This window comes from Dermacentor variabilis, chromosome 5, assembly GCF_050947875.1.
Source record: "Dermacentor variabilis isolate Ectoservices chromosome 5, ASM5094787v1, whole genome shotgun sequence".
Taxonomy (NCBI): domain Eukaryota; kingdom Metazoa; phylum Arthropoda; class Arachnida; order Ixodida; family Ixodidae; genus Dermacentor; species Dermacentor variabilis.
In genome coordinates, this window is record NC_134572.1 from 188,522,646 (window position 1) to 188,532,370 (window position 9,725).

The following is a 9,725-nucleotide window of genomic DNA, read 5'->3' on the forward strand; positions in this document are numbered from 1 at the left end:
AGTCATTTTGAACAATACGCGTTCTCCTGCACCGTGTGCCTGACTTCCATTACGAGCGCGTTCCATCTCTAACGAGACGCTTCATTTCCAAAGCGTGTTGACGGTCGCGCTCTTGTTGCTCTCGCTCTTTCTGTTCTTTTCGTTCACGCTCATCTTTCTCTTTCTGTTCTTTAATTTCGCGCTCCTGTCTTTTTGCCGTCTCCCTCTTCTCAATGGTCTCAAGGCATTCCGACAGCTCGTCATCCTCAGCTTCTAACTCAAGAATAGCCCTTAGCAGTTCTGGTTTTCTGAGTTTGTCTGAGACATCCAGACCCAACTCTCTTGCAAGCTCCAGCAATTTCGGTTTGCGCAACGACTTCAAATCCATGGCTGCTCTGAATGCTGCTTTCTCTACTGCCTATTATTGTCTTGCCGCAAACTAACCCGGCAGCAACGACAACCACAATTACCAGCTCTGTTTCTGACACTAACAAAAGCCTGGCAAAACTCAGAAGAAGAAAGTCCCGCACTCACCAAACCTCGCAGCCAAGAATTCAGCGCAGTCGTTCCGCTGCAGGCAACCAGTCATCACACAGGGCTCGTTGCACTGCTCCCGGATGGTCGTTGAGCTGCTCAGCATACAGTCAACTGCATATCTTCGCTGCTGGCCTCCGTTGTCGCCATCTCACCGCTGGCAGACAGTTGTTGGGACCTCAGCGCTGACGCCCGTTGTTGCACCTGGGTCGCAAGCCCCAAGGGTAGCGTTGGCCTGGCGGCCTGGGGCACAACTGGAAGCATCCGAAGGTCCCGGCAAAGCATGAGTCGACTCGTAACAGAACAACTTGTTTATTCTAGCATCGCAAAGAGTGGGCGGTCAGGTCGACCGAAGTAGAGAGACGGGAGTGCACGTTACTCAACAGAAGAAATCGGAGCCTCTCTTGGCGTCCGGGGGCAGCTGCTTTTATACTCTCGCAGTTGAGGGCAAGAAGGAACGCCCCTAAAGACGCGCACGTGACTGTGCCGCTCGGGCACGTTGGGATGAGAAGGTGGCGCAGCCGTCGTGCCGGCGCCGCTCGGGCACGTTGGGATGAGAAGGTGGCGCAGCCGTCGTGCCGGCGCCGCTCGGGCACGTTGGGATGAGAAGGTGGCGCAGCCGTCGTGCCGGCGCCGGTCAGACCTCCTCGCTTCACAGTTGGGGGAGCTCCTCTCCCCGGCTGCCGCGCTTCGACAAGCGTGGGCACCAACATGCACATACACACACACACGCACACGAAGACACGTGGCATTGGAACATGCCTGGACGCGCTTGGCGGGGAGGCGTAGCGGCGGCGCCGAACGGGCCAAAATGTCTGCCGCTTTGAACGAAGCCCCGGCGTCCGTTGCATCCGCGCCGGCTAAACCGCGCGTCGAAGGCGAAACGTAACACCCGAGATCACGCCGCGTTTCGACGCGTACGAGCCATGCTGCACCGTGTGCGCATGCGTGGGCGCGTGAACGCGAGCTTGCGCGCGTCCGCAAGCGCACGTGTGGTCTGGGCTTAAAGGCCCAACCACACGCTGCCAGGGATACGCGTCTCGCTACGCGTACAAGTAAGCGTACGCGTCTGCGTGCGCGTACGCGGGTGATGAAGGGAAGGGTGTCCAGCCACACGATACGCGCACACGTGCGCGTTTCGCTGCGCGTAGCACAGGGCTGACAGACCAGCAGCCCAGCGATGGCGGAAACGGTCGTCTTTGGCTTTGAGAAAAGTTTATCTTTAATTTCATTATGGCTAGCCATTTTTATTTAATTTATCAATGTTAGAGCTAGTACATTGTTTTTAAGTTGAGAAATGCACGCTGTTCATATCTATACATCCTTATGGCAAGAAAAGCTACATCAATTATCAACATCACGCGCGATAGCGTCTGCTTGCTCACAACTGCAGCTGACATCTGCGCGCGACCACGCACGACGTTGCTGCCGAGCTCTTGCTTAGCCGCTTGCTTCGCCGGCATCAGCGTTCTCTCCCCGCAATGTACCACATGAGAAAGAAGCTTTTGCTGCTGCTGCTCTTGCAAAGGCGGCGGGAGCGCAGAAAGCGTCTGCGACCTCTGCGGCTACGTTGGTGGGTCCGGCCAGTCTTTCAACTGCGTAAAGAAGAAGGACTTTACGGCTGTGAGTAACTTCTTTCCTTTCGATGATCTACAGTGGTAGGACTAGGAGCCAGTGTTTGGACATGGGGACTTATCTTCGTTAGGACAGCAATTACTTATCAGCGTTTTTAAGTGCGCGCATAAGTGAAAGGGTTAAAATAGTAATGCGGGGATCGTACTCGCAGCGCGCGAACGCCCAATTCGCAGAACAGCATCGCGTCGTCGGTGCAAGGTTCGTCCAGGTTGACAGCACCGATCGAAACGATGATAACGTGACGTACGCGAACAGGGGGAACGACAAGAGCAGGGTGTAGTTCGGAAAGCGCGAAAGCATAGGCGAAGATCGGGCTGATTAGCCCCCGGAAGCATACAGATAGTATGTTGGATACGTGGTGACGAGGCCTCACGACGTTTCAACCGCCGTCTGTCTAACCCGTGTATGGCGTACGACATACGGTCATTAACTGTTCAGCTTGAGAGGGGAAGAAGCGCTTTATTCTATTTAACAGACAATCTGTAATACTCATTTGGAGCTCCCTTCATTATTAACAGTAGACCATACTGTTTACACAGAGCTTGTGTAGCACGCTCTTGCACTAAATTTGTAAGGATTAAGTTTTGTAATGCATTTTCTGCTATTCGATATTTTATTTGATATCCAGATTATTTTTTCTTCATTTGATTCGATTCCAAATCCACTTTTCGGTATTAGCACACCCTTCAAAAAGCTAAGGACTGCTAGTTATATTTGTGCCATTAGTATAGCACATAGATTCAAGACCACCTTTTTACACGTGTTGGTTGTCTTATATGAAGCTTGTGGACGAGATACGATTTCCTATATTTTTTGTCTCTCAGAAGTGTGACTGTAGAATATGAAGTGTAATGTAATTAAATTGTGACCTGGGGGGCAGGTTAAAATTCTGTGCGACTAATTTCGGAAGTTGCTTGGCAGTGGCCGCACGATTTTAATATACCGTTGACTGGCACTCCTGTTTTGCCGAACCACTGTTTGTATTCAAGCACATAAACAAAGCAGGGGGTAAAATTAATGATGGCTAGTGGCTATACGTGTGTGTCAGTGAAAAGTGTACAGCTCCTGATACCTGCGCGTGTATGTGGGCAGGGCATGGTCTTGCTGCCAGGCAATAATGCACCATTTTTTACAGATGCAACGGACACGTCGGGATGACCACGGATTTTTCTACAAGTTCTTTCGCAAGGCGCCGCAGCTCTTGGACAAGCTATTGAGCTTTTTAGCAGAGGACCTCACACGGCAGCACCACATTCAAGAAACCCCTGGAGCCTGGAGAACGACTTGCTGTAGCATTGAAGTTGGTAAAGGACAGTTGCCCCTAGAGTAATAATGTGCGATTGGAGGAATACAGCACACCGTTTCTTTGTCATTTAATGTATCATTTATTTTATTTTATTTACATATTACTGCCCGCCGCCTTTTGGAAGCCAAATCAGGAAGGAGTCACAAAACATTGAAGCAAAACAAAAGAAAGAAGGAAACGACTGACAATGAGCGTGCATAAAAAATACTAATACATAATAATAATAATAATATATTAATAATCATCTTTATTTCTCTCTTTCCACAGAATACAGAATTATGCACAACTAACTATTTATTAACTCATAAACAAATAAGAAAAATGGGACACGAAATGCTGATACAAAACGAGAAATAGTAATGATGTTACTGACAATGCGCGTGAAAAGAAATACAAGAAAAAAATTATCGCATGATCACAGAGACTAAAAGTTTCCACTTACTGCATCACCAGTGTAACAGTTACGGCCAACTCTAAAAAAAAGCTGCCATCGACTGGCATCGCACAAAAGCTACCTCAGTGCTTTTGACCTTGCGCAGCCTGTAAAACATGCACTGAGGTATGCTTGCACATGTAGTATTAAACAAAGGTGGTAGCTAACCCACACAAATGAATTTTGATCGTATGTCACCCGAAAAGGGCCCCCACAGCCATGTAGATCATTGTGAAGAAAAATCATGTCATCATAATTAGTATTGAGAATTAGTATTAGTATAATTACAATTGAGACATGCGTACTAATTTTTTTTCGACTTGCATTCAAGCTACTTGGCATCCCGGTAAGACATAAAAGACGTTGCCTTGACTTACTGTGTGGGGATTGAGGCGGCTAGACTCTGCAGTGGTGTGTGTAAGTCATATAGTGGCGATCGTGCCTGCAAAGTATTAAACAACTGCAGAACAGCACGACAGCCGCAGAAATTTCTTACATTTTTTTCAGTTTAAGAAATTTTTTTAAGCTCACATGCTGTTCATGGCTCCCGTCAGGTAGCCCTGCATCCTGCCAGTGAAGCAGGGTCATACGTATAAATGTCTCATTTACACACTGCCTTCAATGTCACTGATTACGTACAAAGACTTTGGCCAAACATGCAATGCAGAACATGCAAAACCAACTCTGGAACTGAGCCACGGAATACAAAGAAAAAAAATGCAAGGAATGTGGCTTGTGGATGATAGTTGTGGGAGAGGTAGAGGTTGTCTATGTTTGCAGTGAACCTCGCCTCCTGGCTATGTGGTGGCAAGACTCTTCCCTTTCTGCTACCTCTTCTAATAATAATAAAACAATTTGAAAAATGCTTGCGCTGCTAGAACGCCCCGACAGGCTTTACAACTTGCAGCATATAACCGAACTTTTCAATGGGGTCTGGTTGAAGGTTCATTACATTTCTTTTTATTTACAGGCATGTACAGGCATCTCTACATGCATGCGCAAACTCTACATGCACAGGTGGTGAACTCAAAAAGGCTCATTGCCGCAAGACAGGCTGAATGAGTAAACACAGATGAAAGCGATAAACATCTGTCTTACAACAACAAACCTTTAGTTGCAAGTCAGTGCTTCTTTTTTCGTAGGTGTGTTGCTAAAACATGTTCACACATCTCTACAGCAGCAATGGCCAGCCAACCAGGCCCACAGATATCAACTTTATGAAATTCTTGAATACCGCAAGAAAATACGGATACAACACAATGTAAAATGAACAAAAAAGAAGAGCTGAGGGGCTGTGACATGACAACAACAGACAAGGAAACGTATATAAAGCATAAAGGAAAATAACTGTCATTTTATTTGTAATGTCAACATCACAAGGAGAACGGAAATGAAAGTGGACAAAATATAACTTGCCACTGCTGGGAGCTAAAACCAAAACCAATTGAGCTGGAGGCTATTCCACCATCAATTTCATAGAATGTTTATGTGTACTAGATTGGGCTCTTGGAGTGTTCTTGCACGAGTAGCATTGGCTAACACTACCAGGGCTACCAGGGCTAACACTATCTAGTACATGCACATTCAGGCCCAAGAAAGTTTGCAGAGGGATAGCCATTGCTGCAGCTCTACTGGTAAAGCAATGCAAGCATAATTCAATGGTTGTGGGTTCGTCTCCCATTAGTGGGAAGCTACCTTTTTATATACTTTCATTTCCCTCCTTATTTTTCCATTTTGATATAAAGTAAATAAATTCATCAATGATTTCCTTTTGTTTCATTGTCTCTTGGCTTTATTATACAAAAAGTATACATTAAAAAACATTAATCTTTGAATTACTCTCCTACTTGCATCAATTTAATTTTCAAGTCGAAATGCGTATCCTCACTGTCCTCTCTAATGTGTTTGAGCAGAGAGACGGCAAAAGTTCGAGGTCGTCCTGTGGTTTGCATCTTTTGATTGCACTTGAAACATTGCCTAATTCCTCCAATATTAACTGACTCTAATCTTTCTTTTTCCTTTTCCTCCCCCTTGACTTTGCTTCAGAAGCAATGCTTCCTAACGTATCCAGCCTACGACTGCCTGCTGAAGCCAGCGATGCTTCTGACTGCAGACTGCTGTGGTGTGCCTCAGAATCCTCAGGAACCAGAACTTCTTGAAACATCGGTGATTCAAGAGATTCCAAAATGTCCTGAGACTCCACAGACTCATGCGACGCCGAAGGCAGAGTCGATGCTGGCACTTGTGACTCTTCACTTGACGGTGATGGCACTTCAAGTGTTGCCAGATCGGAAAACTGGCACATTTTTTGTTAAGATGTCTGCAGCACTTCCCTCCTCACTCGATGGGGGCACTGGTGGAAGGTTGGCGGACATCCTGCATGTGAGCGTAATAAGGGTTGCACATACTGTCAATGTGTAAGTAATGTGCCAGTCTGGATGCAAAAATATATGAAGGCTCAAATCCGTCCACATTTGTTTTAGTGTGTGATTTTATTAGAGTACACTGAAGCTCTGAATCAGTTTTGTAGGGACAAAAGTGGCTTGCCTACACAACCAGAATGAACAGTTTCTGCATGCGCGTAAGTGTAGCTTTTGTACCTTTTTCTGTTTTTGCTTGTGATGCATTTAAGCAGTTCTTACGAGATCTGCATGCCTAAAGCCTAGTGATTACTTCTACTCAAAACAGTGCATGATATTTGGAATGTTGCAGTTTTGAAATAATTAGCAGGAAGCATTCCACTACATTTACTCAGTAAAACCACTTAATAAATTTCATGTTGAAAGACCTGTGCTTGCACTCTCTAAACATAGAGTAGTAGTACTGTTAGGTCTTGCTTTAGTATAAGGCTCTCTCCTGTTCTAGTTTTTCTACTTGAAACGTTCTTGGCTTGTAACTTTGTTTTCCTTTCACTTGTTTGTAAACTTCATCTCATTCTAAACTGTCTTTCTTAACTGAATTTACGTATAAACATAGTGTGAAGCTGTGTACGTAGTAGTCAGTGCATTTGTTGTTTGTATTTACGAAGTTACGTCTAATAATGTTTGTCTTCTTGCCATCTGCCTTGTAAAGGGTGTTTTGGCCCAGCAAAGCTGACCTTAGCGAGCAAACCCTTCCAGAAGGTTTCTTACAGCCGAGCTTTTTTTGCCTCTTCTCTGGACTTTCCTACCGCTGCTCCTACTGTCTTGCCAAATAGCTCCCCTCATACTGATATTAATGCAGTCGTTGAACCATTGTCATCCCAGCTGACTACTGGCTACTGTGTTGCACGAGTGACCAGTACTGGACGTAATGCAAATACCAATTAAAATAATGTAACTAGATCGTGGTTTTAGCTTGTAAAATTTCAATAATCATTTTTTGCACAGCGAAAATGTGTTAAACTGGATCATCTAGTCCTTCCTTGAAAATTTTGCTAAGCAGGAACAGCATTCTCTACAAACATCGTGAAAGCTTCGCTTAAACCAGTAACCACAGCACCTGGGATCTTCAGAATATCCGCAGGCTGATAATTAGGTAAGGACACTGCTGAGCAGACACAAAAAGAATTATCAATTACACAGCTGACAATGTCGTCAGTACTATGGCGCATTTATTCCTACAGCATGATGACACTGAATGTATCCCTAAGCAAGCTAGGTAATATTTGAGGGTCTGTGATGAAGCACCGATTTGCACACTGCTGGCAAGCAACAAAATGCAAAATTAAAACTGTGCATTGAACTGCCCAAGGTACACATGAATATAGCAACATTCAATACTCAGTTAAATACTGGCCATTGACTTGCACGCTGCCTTCTAGGATCAGTGCACAGAATAAAAAAAAAACTACTTGCATGTTTTGTTTTTTGTTTTTGTGTGTGCATCATGCAAGCCCTTTTTATTCATCCTGCTCATTTGTATGCGATATTCTCTGTACTTCTGTCTTATGCTTTATTGTTAGGTTTTTAAGTGCTATTTTACTTGTTATTTTGTACCTGTATTTCTGCTTTCTCTGCTCCCCACTGCAAAGCCAAACTGGCTTTGTGGGTACCTAAATAAATATACAAAGCTATTCTTGTACTGCTTGTATGTCCCCTTACCGGATCACATTTAACGAAATATGCAATAATCGGAGCGGCGATGCAGCACAAATATTTTATCGCCAATTAGACAAAGCTGAATATAATGCATACTGTGCGTCGACTTGCTTGTGTAAGCACAATTTTGAGTCGATGCCCATAAGTGCGGTGCATTGCCAGCTATAATACAAACATACGGCATCGCCGGTCAACGTGATAAAGGGAAAGCACTAAAATCCCGTGTTTCATTTTTAACACGCCGGCTAAGGTGGAAACTTCAAGATCACTTACGGTCTACACTTCATTGTGTAGCGCAGAAACATCATCTGGTCGAAAAACAGCCAGATGACGTCGTCGTGAACATCGACTGGCACGGCGCGGCTCTTTTCTTTCTGAAGCGTCTTCCCAGGCGCCGAAATTTATTCCCCAGGGACTTCCATCACTTCTACAGCGCTGTGATAACGTCATCTGCACAGATGAAACGCGTTTTCGGCATCTGCGAGTCGGCTGATGAGAGAGTGCCACACAGCTAGGCTTTCGATGGCGATCGAGCGCGATCAAATTTCTCGATCACGATCGGTTCTACGCACATTGCGCGGTACAGGCAATCGTGATCACAAAATCCGACCCCGATCGGGCTCGATCGCGATTGAAACTGCTCCGCTGTGACGCCCGTATAAAATTCCGAGCACTCACCTGTTCAGCAGCGTTGGGCATGACGATCCACGACCACCTCGTCAAGTGCTTGTTCTAGTGGCGCTCGTGTTTCGCCTGCTACCAAAGCGCAGGTCGAGCCTCAACGCAGGCGATCAGCGCTTCTTTGTTGATCGCCTCCATAGCCTCTGTGCTCTATCGACACGAAACCAGCAGCGACTCCCGGCGTCTCCGCACGATTCTGAAACTTCAACAACCTTTCCGAACTGCCGGAAGTGTACATGCGGCCCACGTGACGTCGGTGCACAAGCTGCCACTTCCGTCGCGTACGCTCAAAAAGACGCCCAAGATCAAGACCTCCTTGACGCGCGCGTTTCCTGCGCGTCTGCCCTCTCTAGACGCGTAGGACAGGCGCGTACGGCCTCGCAGACGCGTGACGCGCAGCCAGGCGCGCACGATTCACCGCGTGTGGTTGGGCCTTAAGGCTCAGGCGTGCGTCGCTTGCTCAGGCGCACATTTCGTTGCCGCGCCGAACGCTGCGTTGCTCGACGCTCACCGCGTCCAATGCGGGGCGCGTAGTCGCTGCGCCGTAGCCCATTGTCTTACACCCTTTGGCGGGTCGACGGGAACGCTGTCGCGTTCCACTCTTGAAGGCGAAGGAGAGTAACGCATGAGTTGTTTCTTCGTCTAGCCGAACCAAATATAGCCAAGCAACAGCAGTTCACCAGGCTAAACAGTGGTTCAACAACTAAAATAAAGGCTAGTATGCTTCGCATCCTGGGCTTAACCTTAGCTAAGCCACAGCCATTTTTATGCGAAGCATATTACTAGAGCTCAACCCAGCTCCTCAGGCGCGGCGGTGTCGCCTTCAATGCCACGTGACACCGTGACGTCACGACAGAGGCGAAACGGGGCTCCAACTCGCGCCGTCGCTCGCGGCGTCGCCTTCAAGGCTGACCACGTGACACCGTGACGTCACGACAGAGGAGAAACGGGGCTCCAACTCGCGCGCGTGCGTCTATTTGTCGTACAAAAATCCCTCACGTGACCTGATCCTAGGTGCCTAGGGACAGCATCGTTTAGGGATTTTTGAGAAGGCGCGATGCTGGCGTGGAGCGACGCC

General features: G+C 46.8%; 1 long non-coding RNA gene across 1 annotated transcript; it reads right to left on the reverse strand.

Moving 5' to 3' along the window:
* Positions 1–5,214: 5,214 nt before the first annotated feature.
* On the reverse strand, positions 5,215–9,085 carry LOC142583407 (uncharacterized). Its single transcript, XR_012828614.1, has 3 exons — positions 8,645–9,085; positions 8,240–8,416; positions 5,215–6,263 (listed from the first exon to the last, which is right to left on the reverse strand). It is a non-coding gene; the product is annotated as an uncharacterized LOC142583407 (long non-coding RNA).
* Positions 9,086–9,725: the final 640 nt, after the last annotated feature.